The 13,872-nt window shown below is 36.8% G+C and overlaps 1 long non-coding RNA gene across 1 annotated transcript; it reads right to left on the bottom strand.

Moving 5' to 3' along the window:
• Positions 1–8,141: 8,141 nt before the first annotated feature.
• Positions 8,142–13,547, bottom strand: LOC110676879. The gene is made up of 4 exons (XR_002500798.1): positions 12,992–13,547; positions 12,797–12,910; positions 12,615–12,709; positions 8,142–8,671 (listed from the first exon to the last, which is right to left on the bottom strand). It is a non-coding gene; the product is annotated as an uncharacterized LOC110676879 (long non-coding RNA).
• Positions 13,548–13,872: the final 325 nt, after the last annotated feature.

The raw sequence follows: 13,872 nt of genomic DNA, 5'->3' as shown, positions 1-13,872 counted from the left end.
AAAAAGACCTTCGGGAGACAATCCCACGAAAGAAAGCGAAAGACACGAGGCGCCACTTGGCGATGGAAGTGAATGAATAATTATCCCCCTCAATATTGACAGCTAATTAATTCAGGAAATCAGCGATGCATTCCCACCGGACGAATGCTTGGGTGGGTGCTGGAAGAAACTATAACCAAAGTGGACAAGCAAAGAGTATGGAAAAGCCATTAAATTGAATCAACCGCGTTATTTTCCGCGATTGGACAGGAGATGGATGGGGCGAAGGGGAAAAAAGTCACGCTTCAGGAAGAGAGATAACTTCCCACAAGCGCCAAGCTCATTATAGATGTTTAGTCGCTTTCTTGAACATTGGAGCTAGTGCTGGAAGTTGGGGTGCTGATTCCATTAATAAAGTTGATCTGCGTCGTAAAATTGAAAAAAATAACACCTCGTTAGAAAACATAGGATTGCATTAGTAATGAGGTTAGATTTGCTTAGATTGGATGTTGTAACCCAGTGATTCCCAACCTTTTTACAGCTACGACCCCCTGCGACCAGATTCTCATACAAACATTTGACGGTTCCCTAAAACTGAAAGTTTTTGAAATCAATGTCCATGGATGTTTTGACAGATATACTGGACAGATTCACATATAAAAATCAAGTCTGTTAACCACCATAGAATATGCAACATTCCAACAAAAAACTCCGTTAGCAATAAACGACTAAGACATTCTCAGGAGTTCACTACGACGTATTCCAAATAACACAACTTGTTTTTGCAAAAAATCTTTAACCGATATTTTAGGAAAATCACCTAGAATTCTTTAAAAACAATCATTCACAAATATCTTCAGAGAATCCACATCAATTCTCCCTGGGATTTCATCAGCAGTTCAACAACGAAATCTTCCAGAGATTGTATCAAGAATTCCAACATGGTATCAGGAATCTCAGCAGGAATTCCTGAAGGTAATTCTCCATGAATTCAACCAAAAACTCCTTCATGGTTTTCTCCGGTAATTCCTTCCTTGATTCCAGGAATGGAGGAACGTCGCTCCGGGGATTTAATCAGGATTTTTTTCCAGTGATTTAACAACCTGAAATTTCTTGAGGAATTTTATTAAGAATTTCTTTAAGGTATCCATCAAGAGTTCCTCTAGGGATTCCATCAGGAGTTCTTCTATAAATTTCAACAAGGGTTCCTCCAGGGATTGTATTAGGAAATTACACCTGAAAACGTGTGGAGTTAGTTATTTAAAAACCATGCGGATTGGAATTGGATGAAGTTTTTTCAGTCGCAAGAAAATAGATATCGGAGTAACTTTTGGATGGAATCTCAAGAAGGTTGCCTGGATAAATTTTTGAGTGTATGCCTAGCAGATTTACAGTAGAAGAGTTTCTGAATGAATATCCAAAGATTCCACATGGGATGTCTCCTGGGATTCTTGAAGATTATCAGGAATTTCTCCAGGAATTATACTAACTTATCTTATAAAGATTTCACCAGCTATCACTCAAGGGAATCCACCAGTATTTTTTTCAGTGACTCTATCAAGAGTTATTCCAGGGATTCAAAAAGAATTTCCTTCAAAGAATCAACCAGAAATCGCTTCAGAAATTTCTCTAGGATTTCATCTAAGAATTGCCAACTGGAATTCAAGATGCTTTGAGGTGAAATTGCTGAATCTATGGAGTAAATCTTTGAGCAATCTTTGGAGAAATCACAAAAAAACACTGAAGATATTCTTAGATACATCCATGGAATAACTCCTCTTGGTGGATTTCTTCGAAAAAAAATCCTGCAAGAAATATTGGAATCCTGGAAAATTTAGGAATCCTCGGAGAAATTTCTGGTACAATTTTTATGTGATTCCTGAAGAAATCATAGGTGAAATGCCTCATAGAGTCCCTGCAAACTTTGGAGGAATTTGTGTAAGAATCCTTGGAAAAATTCCAGAAGAAATCTCTCGAAAAAATGAAATTCTAGGTGGAATCCCGAGGAAGAAGTTTTGTTGAATTGTTCGCAAAATTTCTTGGTGAAATCCTAGAAGGCATTCTTCGTGACATACCTGGATGAATTCCTTGGTAAAATTCTGAAAGAATAATTGTAAAAATCTCTTGGAGTAAATTTCTGCATGTATTTTTGTAGCAAATTAGGAGGATTTTCCAAAATGTGGCAATCACTGGAAGAATGTTTGGAATAATCGCTGAAGGATTTTCTGCTGCAATCTGTGAAGGAATTCGTAGGGAAATTAAAAGGGGAATCACGGCAGGATTTTTGAAAGGAGGAATCCCTGGTGAAAATTCTTAGTGGATTTTTTGAAGGAACCCATGGAGAAACTCTTGATGGAATCCCTGTAATAATTTCTTGTGATGGATTCCTTGAGCAAACTCGTAAGGAATTTCTGGAGAAATACTTGGAGGAATTGCTGGTGGTTATGGTGGAAATTAAATCACGAAAGAGACGAATTCCATCCAAAATGAGTCGAAAAAAATAGAAATCGTGCTCGATAGTCTTCAATTTGGATTAAATTTTGCACATGTTTTTGGTATGGTAGAATGAGTGTTTTCCATAGAAAAATCGATCATTTTGACTCAAGTGTAACTTTCGAAAATGACCTATAAATTTTTGCATGCAACTTATTTGAAAAGTTCTAACTCTGAAACTGTTGATTTATAAAAAAATGTTCTATGAAGAAGTTGTAGTGAACCGTTTGGGCTATAAGAAAAAATATAAACTAAAAAAATATTTTATTTATTTTCAAAAAAAAAATCAAAAATAAAACTTAAATTTTAAATTACACAAAAACCCCATTTTTTATATTTTGTAAATTTTCACCATAGAATCATGATAGTATACAGATATTTGGGACAAAGTTTCATGATGGAGAAATTTTTAATAAAAAAGTTTTTCTAATTACAACTTTTGGTCGATTTTCAAAATTTTAATTTTTTGTCAAAATAAATACGTTCTGATGATACAGTAAGCATCTTGAAATGATTCTAAGCCATGATGATTATATGAATAATTCCTCTGGAAGTAGCCATTTTCGAATTATATCGAGTTTGAAGCAAAAAATATTATTTAAATATTAAAATAGGCCATGTTCATTAGTTATTCGCGATTCTCCATCAAGAAAAATAAGCAAGTGGAAAGAAATATGGTCTTTCATCTCGAAAACGTATAATTATTAATGAAGAAACGCGAATAACTTATGAAAATGGCCTATGTTAATATTTAAACAATATTTTTTGCATTAAAATCGATGTAATTCGAAAATGGCTACTTCTAGAGAAATTATTCATAATATCATCATGGCTTAGAATCATTTCAAGATGCTTACTGTATCATCAGAACGTATCTATTTTGACAAAATAAAACAAAATTTTGAAAATCGACCAAAAGTTGTTCTTAGAAAAACTTTTTTATTAAAAATTTCTCGATCGATTGGGGCAATGATCGATGACAAGCTCAGCTTCGTTAGCCACATTGAATATGCTTGTAAAAGACCATCTACGGCTATAGCGGCGCTTCCGAGGATGATGACTAACAGCTCTGCTGTAATTGCCAGCAAACACAAGCTTCTGGCAAGCGTGGCGTTATCCATACTAAGGTATGTAGGACCAATCTGGTCAAAAGCGCTTAGAACGATCATAAACCTAAAGCGGTTGGAAATCAAGTACAGGATAATGTGATTAAAAGTAGCAAGCGCATATCGAACGATTTCTAAAGAGGCCGTGTGCATCATATCCGGGATGACGCCCATCATACTCATCATCAAGTAAGATGTTCAATGCTTCAAACAAAGAGGTACCAGAGAAGTCCGCAACGCATGTAAAGAGGCAATTCTCAGAGGTTGGCAGCAGGAATGGGATAACTCCACTAAAGGTAGATGGTCCCATCGGCTAATACCAAATATGTCAGATTGGTATAAAAGAAACCATGGTGAAGTGATCTTTTTCCTGACGCAGTTTCTGTCAGGACATGCACAACAAACATTTTAGTGGAATAAGAGTTGAACAAACCACTCCTAATATTATTTCAGCTGAATAAACTGTTGTTCAGCTCCTAATGTTACTTGGGTGATTGCTATAGTACCTACATAGATTCGGGCACTCAGAATCTCCTGCGTGCCCCATTTGTGCTGATGTGGAGGAAACACACGTCTACCCACAGCAACTATGGCTGTCACTCAAATAATGATAGAATTTCAGCGCTTATGGCGCACCGATCAAGATTCAGCTGCAGAGGATTAGCCCTGCTGAGGCTCTTCTCCTGTAACATCGTTTAAGTCGGCTAGGAGAAGCAGTTTGTCGAAACTACTTCTACTACATATGTAAATGTTATGTACACTGCTCTCTGAAGTAATACCGTAAGATAGTTCCGGGAGATAAGGATCTCCCAAGCAACCAATAGTTCGGATTTAACTTGAGAATCGAACTTAGAAGTTTACATCAGGTTCAAATTTTGCTTCAAGGAACTTCATTGCTGATTGAACAGACGATTCAACTCAAATGAGAAGTTCATTCTCAAATACGATCCGCATATATTTGCTAAAAACTTTAAAGTACATATTATGTTGCCTATTTTCTTTCGAAACTTGCAGCTACAGTCAGCTTAGAGAGGGTTCACAGAAGGTGACCCTTCCAAGCGGCTAACGAGACTCTGTATAATCCCTCATCTCAAGGGTCGGCACGCTTATCCTTGCTGTTTCGCGCACGGGTAAAAATCGGATCCCGAAATCATAAAAAAAGACTCATGATTTCTGGAGCCTAGGGTATTTCCAGTTTATGAAAATACACCATGATTCGAAAGCATGATATCATGATTCGGTGCACCCGTAACGCAGTCAGTGCGTTATACTTTTGGCAGAATCATAAAGCTAAATCATGATGTTGGGATTTGGAATCATAATTTCCGGTGCGCATCTTTATGATTCTGGTCGGGTTTGCAAGCGCCATAAAGCTAAATCATATATTTAGGCTTTAGAATCATGATTCCAGGTGCGCATGGTTTATGATTCCGGTCGTTTTTTACAGGATCATGCAGCTAAATCATGCCATTGGGATCCCAAATCATGATTTCTGGTGCGCATCGTTTATGATTATCATTATATTTTCGGACCATAAAGTGAAATCATGATACTGGGATTTGGAATCATGATTTTGGGTGCGCATCATTTATGATTCTGGTTGAATTTGTTGGCACCATAAAACCAAATTACGTTTTTGAAATTTGGAATCATGATTTTTGGTGTGCATTGCTAATGACTCTGAGGAGGATGTAACGACAAAATTGCGTTGATACTTTCATTTATTGTAAAGAACTACTGTAGTGTGAAAGACAGAATAATATTTTAACTATTATTGTGCGTAAAGTTGACTTTTCATGTTTGATGATTTGTAGATAATATTGTATTATTTTCTTGTTTATTGAAATGATGAAGGTTTGTTCTTTGGTAAATGCTACTACACATAGAGTACCTACATACACTCCCGGTCAAAAGTTTGGGGTCACCCCCTGAAAGACATATATAAGTTTTATGGTGATATCTCTGCGAATTTTCATCCGATTTCAAATCCTTTAGGCTCATCTGAAAGATAAAGATTTAAACTTTGTACATAGTTTGCAGATAATAATTTTTACATATGGTCGGTGTTAAGTCAGAGTGAACTAGGCGATATTTTGGACAGGTGTAGACAAGCCAACAATTTTGACAACTCTGAACTTTTCGATGCTATTTTGTTAGAGATGTTTTATTACATAAAAGAACTATGGTATTTCAGAAAATAAAGCGTTTGATGTGATATCCCAAGTGCCTGAATGACATTTTTCTAAAATCATTGAAAAATACATGGTCCGGTCTGACTGGACATCGACCATATAGTGTATGGAAAAATGACCCAAAATTTTGATATTTTCAATTGCGCCTACCAAATTTTGAGATGAAGGTTGTAATAGAAGCAGTTCTATACCCTCTCAGCCACTTATAAGAGATCATGGCGGAAAAATCTAGGAAAAAAGGTATTCCAAAAAATATCAACTGATGTCATTGATAAAATTTTTGGGTCACCCCTTAGTATGGTGCAATCCTTAAGTTTTGAGTCTCTTTCATAAAAAATGTAACAATTTTTCGTTCATATCTCTATCATTTTTTTTCAAAATTATATTTCTACACTGCTGGTGAAGGATAATGAATAGTACTCATTATAAGTCTTACGAAAATGAACTCAAACTTTTATGGACTGCTTCATACTAAGGGGTGACCCAACACTTTTGGTCGATGACCAAAATGACTTTTGTGTCAATTTTTCATATATTAAATGTAAAAAAATATTGCCTGCCAACTATGTACAAAATTAGTTTCATTCCTTATCTTTCAAATGAGCTTAAAAGATTTGAAATCGGATGTAAATTCGCAGAGATATGACCATAAAACTTTTACATGTTTTTCAAGAGGTGACCCCAAACTTTTGACTAGAAGTGTATGGTACTAAATTTAAGAAGTTACCTGTCATTTTAGTACCTTTAGAAGTTGCTTATAGTATTCCTAACTGGTAATATCAGCTATTAGTAACTACATATGGATTAGCTAGGGCAGGGGTTCCCAAACTTTTTGTAATCACGGCGCCCTTTGACATTTTTTATCAGAAGCACGGCGCACTATTATCATTTTATACAAAAATATGAATATTTTCGACAAAGTTTCTGCCAGACTTTTCATACTAGAACAAAATTTACTTTTGCAAAAAGTACGTTCTTTGATTATTCAACAAAATTATTGATATGAAAAACAATTGCACATTTTTTTTTACAAAAATAGGAATCTGCAAAAAATATTAAATTATATTTTGAACTATCACAGTTTCTGGTGTTTCTGGATCCTGTAGTGAACTTTAAATTCTTGCTAAATTTGCGCCGCTTGTATTGAAAAAGCATAAAAATAGAAAAAAAACAACAAATTTTGATCGAAGCAGGATTTAAAAAAAATCGTCAAAGGATTCCTTTCAATTCGAGGCTTTAAAAATGTCTTTACATTTGCGAAAGATTTTAACATGGTTAACATTTTTGCATCAGAATAAGAAATAAGAAAAGTTAAATTGTTTCTCCCAGTGTTGTGAAACCCCCTTCTCGATATAACTAAGCGACTTTAATTTTGATAAGGAGAATAAAAATTATAGCATTTTCCAGGTTAGTTTACTTTTTGACATATGATCGCAGAAATGAGCCAGCCTAGGGCTGCAATTCTCTTAAACAATTAATAACATAAGTTCTTCCGTTTCTATGAAAATGTGTAGTATAACACAGGTAAACAGAGGAAGAGCAAGCAAGCAAGATGAAAAAATCATAGTGGAGCTTTTAACAACACAATGTAACTCCATCCAGCCTGAAGATCTGTTTGTTACTGAGATCCCTACCAGCAAGGTTGTGACTATAGCGTAATAACAATTTGATATCATTTATAGAGGATGTTGTTTCAGAACTTCATCAATATATAAACTCTGAGAAAGTTCTAACTAATCCTACAGAAAACTCTATTACAGTAGACGTTCGGTCGGTGCAAACGGTTTAACTGCAATGCTTTTTAACTGCAAGTCCGGTAACTGCAACAATTCTCCAGTTATCGTTATTGGAACATGGAATTTGAAAAACTTTGAACATAGATATTATTTTTTTTTTTTTTGAACTGGTGAGCGATATCTCAAAGCTATCTTAATGTTTTCACTCCCAAAAAGTTGCATTCAACTTTTGTGGCGAGCAGCTTAATTGTCTTCTTTGTTCGATTTTCGTTTTCAACTTTCGTCTGATGCTTTCGATCAATGTAATACAATTATAACATAAGTTGAGAAGATTTGCCAGGCCTTACTTTTAATCGGCCCACGGCACCCCAGGGCGCCGCGGCGCACAGTTTGGGAAGCACTGAGCTAGAGGTTTTGTCTGTCATTTTTTGCAGACTAAACTACTGTGTGACGGTCTGATTAAGGACATGGTTTGTGAAATCTAAAAATGGCTATCACAATGGCCGCCTCTCATTCTGCTGTAATTCCCATGATCATAAATCTGATCATCCAGCAGGTCTATGAAGCTGAAAATATAACTCGTTGCTCGCTCACTCGCAGTAAACATTGTGGTACATTTTCAGATTGAGGCAGATTTTCAGATTGGTGCTCGAGAAAACGCGAGGCAAAATGCATAGTTTTGAAAGTAAACGCACTGCACCTTCACCTTAAGCTATTTGTGAGTACAACATTTATTTAAAACATATTTTGGGGTTTTGAGTTTAATTCATTTATTCTATTCTTTTCACTTGAAAAAAGATTATTTTAAGAAAAAAAACGATCTTCCAGTTTAATTATCTATACCTTTTAGCAAATCACGTGTGCTCTTCGGGAGCTCAATAATGGACGCCGGGATTTTGAACAGGTATGACTGAACAAAGAGCCACAGCGGTTTGCAGTCCGGAGTATAACGCAAATTTAGCACATAAGTGATATGCATACAAATGCATACAGCATGCACAATATTATCTGCGATATACTCCGCGCCGCCAAAAATAACCATCGTTGCTTTTGTTGAGTTGCTCGTGCCCACTGCGACAATTTGAGGTTGAAGCGATGATTCCCCAAATTTTTCGCGGAGATGGTTCAGTCGCCGCTCGATCCTCCCTTCTATATCACCTGCGTTCTGTATAAAAAAAGAAAAAGTAAATACGAAATTAAATAATAAAGCATAAAACTATACTCAAAGACAACTTTGTTATGAAGTGCAGCTATAAATTATGTGGTACAATTGATATAATTGTGTTCTCATGAACACTAAGTTGAAGAGGCAGGCGAAGTTCCAGTGGGGACGTTTGTGACAGAAAGAAGAAGAAGAAGAAGAATGTGTAACATCCAGAATATGCAGATGGTCGATTAACTACATTTATTAGGGCTTCTGTCACTATGAATACAAGGTATAGTTTTATTTGAAGCAAGTAAAATTATATTCTTTTTCTTCTTACTGGCTCGACGTTCCTTACTGGTACTTGGCCTGCCTCTTCAACTTGTGTAGAGAGTACTTTTACAGTAGTAGAGCACTTTAACATGTATCAATTGATCGGCTTTATTTGCCTGCCTTTGCATGATTTGTACATTGTGTGGCAAGCACAATAATACTCTATGCCCAGGGAGTCGAGAAAATTTCCCGACCGGACCGGGAATCGAACCCGCCGTCTCCGGATTGGCGATCCAAAGCCTTAACCACTAGGCTAACTGGAGACCCAAGTAAAATTATATTACACTTAATCATTATCTTTATACAACAAACGGACTAATTCTCTTTGAGTGGTCCTCAGCTTGTCCAAAGGTAAATATAGAAACATTTAGAATCAATCAAGTGATTCATTTAGAAGAATACCTGCAAAAAAAAAGAAAAATAATATTTTTTTCACTTTTACACATTATTTTTCCCTTTTCCAGAGGGAGGAGGGGCTCCAAACTACCTTTAAAACCTTCCCCGTCCCCAAAAACCCCTATATGCAAATTTTCACGCCGATCGGTCCAGTAGTTTCCGAGTCTATAGCGGTCGGACAGACAGACAGACAGACAGAAACAGAAATTCATTTTTATATATATAGATATTGTTCAAACAATACAACTGTTTTTCTCTGGAAGTACAACTTTCATTCCGTGTAAACTTCTACTCGCCAAAGAATAACAAGGATATTAGACTCAGAAGTATATTTTTATAATGAAGCAAAAGAAACCATACTTACTCAATGTTTCTCATTACATATTAGCTTTGAATGGAAATTGCCTTTCGACCATCGGGTAGGTTATGAAGATGGGACGGAGGATTACTTATATCCTCAATGCAACATTTCCCAACATCGTAATCTTCCGGGTCCACTATAAACGAATCTAGATGCTCGTCGAACAGATGGTTTCGGTATATATGGACAATGAAGGTAATGGCGCCATCGCTTTCAATAATATGTCGCACTTCGTTGAAGACGTAGCTTTGAGGTTTGGTAATCAATCTGCCTTGATTGTTGTTTTTCCTAACATAACATGTCGTAATACTTGAACAATGATGTTCTCGTCTCCGGAAATTAGTTCATATGGAAACGGTATACAGCCAAGCTTGATGAGCTACCTTAGTAACATAAGTTCCTTCCCGAGACGACTGTGGAGATGCTGTGCCAAAATCGAACAGTTATGTTGCCCAATTCTAACCGTGTAAAAATCGAACAACAAAATTGCAAAAATATAACCGTGTAAAATTCGAGCAGTGCCTAAAATGAACCGTACCAGAATCGAACGAACACTGTATATGCTTATGCTTATGCCTATGCTATTACTTTTTAACTAAAATTTTTATTTCTCCTCAACTTCATCTTCACCTCAGTATCTCACCAACTTCTTTTTTCCATTCCCGTTTCACCAGCTTATTTTCTAACTCACTTTCTCAACTCAAGAATGTGCGTTGATAAGATAGTAAGTTGTGGGTAAAATGAGTTGGTTAAAAAATAATTTTGTAAGAATGTGAGTTGGCAAGATAGTAAGTTGAAGAGAAAATTAGTTGGTAAAAAGTGAGTTGGTGAAAGTTGGTGGTGGAAAGTGAGTCAATAAGAAAGTAAATTGATGAAAATACGTGTTGGTGAGAAAATAAACTAGTATGTTGGTGAATTGGTACGAAGGTGAGCTTATAGGAAAGAGTGTGGATTGGTTACAATATGAGTTGGCGAGAAGATGAGTTTATGAGAAAGTGAATTGGTGAAAAAATGAGATTGAAAAGTGAGTTAGAAATCACCTTAGTCTTACCCAATTTAACTTCTTACAAACTTACCTTCTAACCAATGACCTTTCTCATTAAATCTCTTTCTCACTACCTCATTTTCGCACCAACTTACTTTCTCGTCAACTTATTTATCACCAACTCATTTTCTCATCAACTTACTTTGTAACAACTCACTTTATTATCAACTCATTTTCTCACAAACTCACTTTCTTCCCAACTCATTTTTCATCAACTGACTTGAACTCATATTCTCATTAACTCATATTTTTCTAACTCGCAATCTCCATAACTCATATTCCCACTAACTTTCTCACGAACTCACTTTCTTATTAACTTGCTTTCTTAAGAACTCACTTTCTCATCAACTCAATTTTTCACCAACATATTGTTTTACAATCTCACTTTCTCATCAACATATTTCCCACCAACCAATTTACTTTCTTACTAACGTACTTTCTCCCTGAATTTTACACAAACTCATTTTCTCACTAACTCACCCAATTACCCATATTCTCACTAAGTCCCTCACTTAATCATTTTCTCACCAACTTTCTAATTCGTTTAATAACTCACCTCTGTTCTGTGAACTGATTGGCTTAGACAGAGAACAGCATTCAACTTTTTAACGATGTTTTTTCTACTTCGGCTCCATTATGCTTCCGAACTTCTGTGCCTTTCGATAAAATACTATGTTTGAGTTATTATAAACGATGTTTTTTTTTTTCAAATATCTTGAATGGGATGCAATGTACAGTTCACCTGTCAGTCGTATCAAGAATTCAAATTCTTTATATTAGATTGTTTTTGTGTAATGTATTGCCTGTATCTGCAAAACAGTTCCATATGAAAAAAGTTGGCATTGACAAAATCGTTATCAAAGTTTCAAACTACATAATTCATGCAAATGTTTGAAAAATCACTTATAATTAGCCAATATACAACATGGACCCGATTTTGTCAGCTCCATTTTGCGACAATCTTTATGCTGTCATCATTTTACAAATGAAAATTTTCCAAATCTTTTTGGTTCATCATCAAACTGCTTTCGAAAACTAAAAAAAAGAGCGATAAAAAGTTGAAAAATATGTTTAAATTTTAAAGGAGAGCAAAACATGTTCTCCAAACAGGAGCTGACAAAATTGGGTCAATAATGTATGTACGATAATAAAGTTACAGTTACAATGAAGTTAGAATATTATAATAAATTATAGAAAAATAGAATGACCTCGAAAGCAGATCCTTATGATAATTCCTGGTCAGTTCAATTCCATCATGGGGCTGATATGCAGTTACTTTGGGTCTCCAGGTAGCGTAGTGGTTAAGGCTTTGGATCGCCATTCCGGAGACGACGGGTTCGATTCCCGATCCGGTCGAGGAAGAATTTTTCTCGACACCCTGGGCATAGATTATCATTGTGCTTGCCACACAATGTACAATAATTATTCGTGCAATGGCAGGCAAAGAAATCTCTTCAATTAATTACTATGAAGTGCTAAAGGAACACTGAGTTAAAGAGGCAGGCCAAATTTTAGTAGGAACGTCGAGACAGAAAGAAAGAGTCAAAAACTAACATGGGACAATTATGTGTGGAGCGGCAGATTGAATGTCTGCCTTATAAAAATATTTAAATTTCTATTATTTGTTGCTAGACAACAGAGATTGTGTTGAAAACTACAGTAGTGCTTACGTCGACTATATGATTATGGACAGGATAGTAGGAGTGGGAATGGGGCACCCAAAACAGCAATGGAAATGGAAGCTAATTACGAATTAGAAGGCGGTGGAAAGTGGTCAGCATTTGATTTCCATTGCAGATGCAAAAATAGATTCATTTTGTAACACTTACCGGTAGTTGTGGGGGAAGTCGGAACGGGAACACCTACTGGGCGGAACCAGCCAAGGCTGAAAACGAATCGTCCGGAACGGCAACAAAATCGGGAGCTTATTACGGAAGAGAAGACGGTGAAAAATGGTCAATATTTGATTTCGATTAGAGGAGCAAAAATACATTAATTTTGTATCACTTACCGGTAGTTGGTAGGGCGGAGCTGGTCACTCAATGCGGAGCCGGAACGGATGCACCTATTGGACGACAACAGCCGCGGCCGGAATGGCGACAGTGGCACTGGGACAATAAAACGGCTAAAAAGAGAAGACGGTGGAAAATGGTCAAAATGGATTTCGATTACAGGCGCAAAAATGGATTAATTTTGTATCACTTACCGGTAGTTAGTAGAGCGGAGCCGGAAGAATTTTCCCTCAATGCGGAGCCGGAACGGGTACACAGGAGCCGGAACGGGCAACAGCCACGGCAGGAAAGGAACAGAATGAAACGGCTAAACAGAGAAGACGGTGGAAAATTGTCAGCATTTGTATTGAATTGCATGCGTTTTTTTTCACTTACCAGTAGTTCTGCAGAGCCGGAATAGCCCGATATCAACGGAGCAGGAACGGAATAGTAGAGCAGGAACGACAGTAGAGCAACAGCGGCGCAGGAAACCGGCAATAAAAGTGAACTTTTTTTTAAAAAAAGGGCAACTTTTCCGTGAATGCGCAGCCAACTATGCTTTGCACAAGCTTTGCTAAACACGTTTTGACAGGTGCACCGTGTGCGTAACGCTTTTCATGGTCATGATTTGGAGCTCATGAAAATGGTTGCTCTGAATCATGATAGTGGTAGCTCAGCTTCAAAAATCATGAGTCTGAATCATGATTTCGTCCCAAGAGCAATTTATAATTTTCATGATTCGTAAATCATGATAATGGGATCAGATTTTTTCCCGTGCGGAATTCAGGAAAACACTTGAGTTGCCGTTTCACACTCCTGTTTATTCTTCTTCTTCTTCTCTCTCTCCCGCACTTTTCTCTAATCTTGTTTCTGACTAGCCTCGCTATCTACCTTTCTCTCTACTCCACCCACTTTCTTAAGGTAATTCTGACCTTCATTGCTCACTTCTTTCGGCCTTTGGGGCCCCTCTGCCGATGTCCTCGTTGGTGCTGCTCGATCCATGGCTTTCCTGCGACCTTTGCTACCAATACCAATACCGCACGCGCCATCTGGTTGTCAATGATGGAAGATATTTGGCTGGCTGCATGGTTATTGG

Source organism: Aedes aegypti, chromosome 1, assembly GCF_002204515.2.
Source record: "Aedes aegypti strain LVP_AGWG chromosome 1, AaegL5.0 Primary Assembly, whole genome shotgun sequence".
In the NCBI taxonomy this organism is placed as follows: Eukaryota; Metazoa; Arthropoda; class Insecta; order Diptera; family Culicidae; genus Aedes; species Aedes aegypti.
The sequence above is the reverse complement of the archived record's forward strand: the minus strand, read 5'-3'. Positions and strand labels throughout refer to the sequence as shown.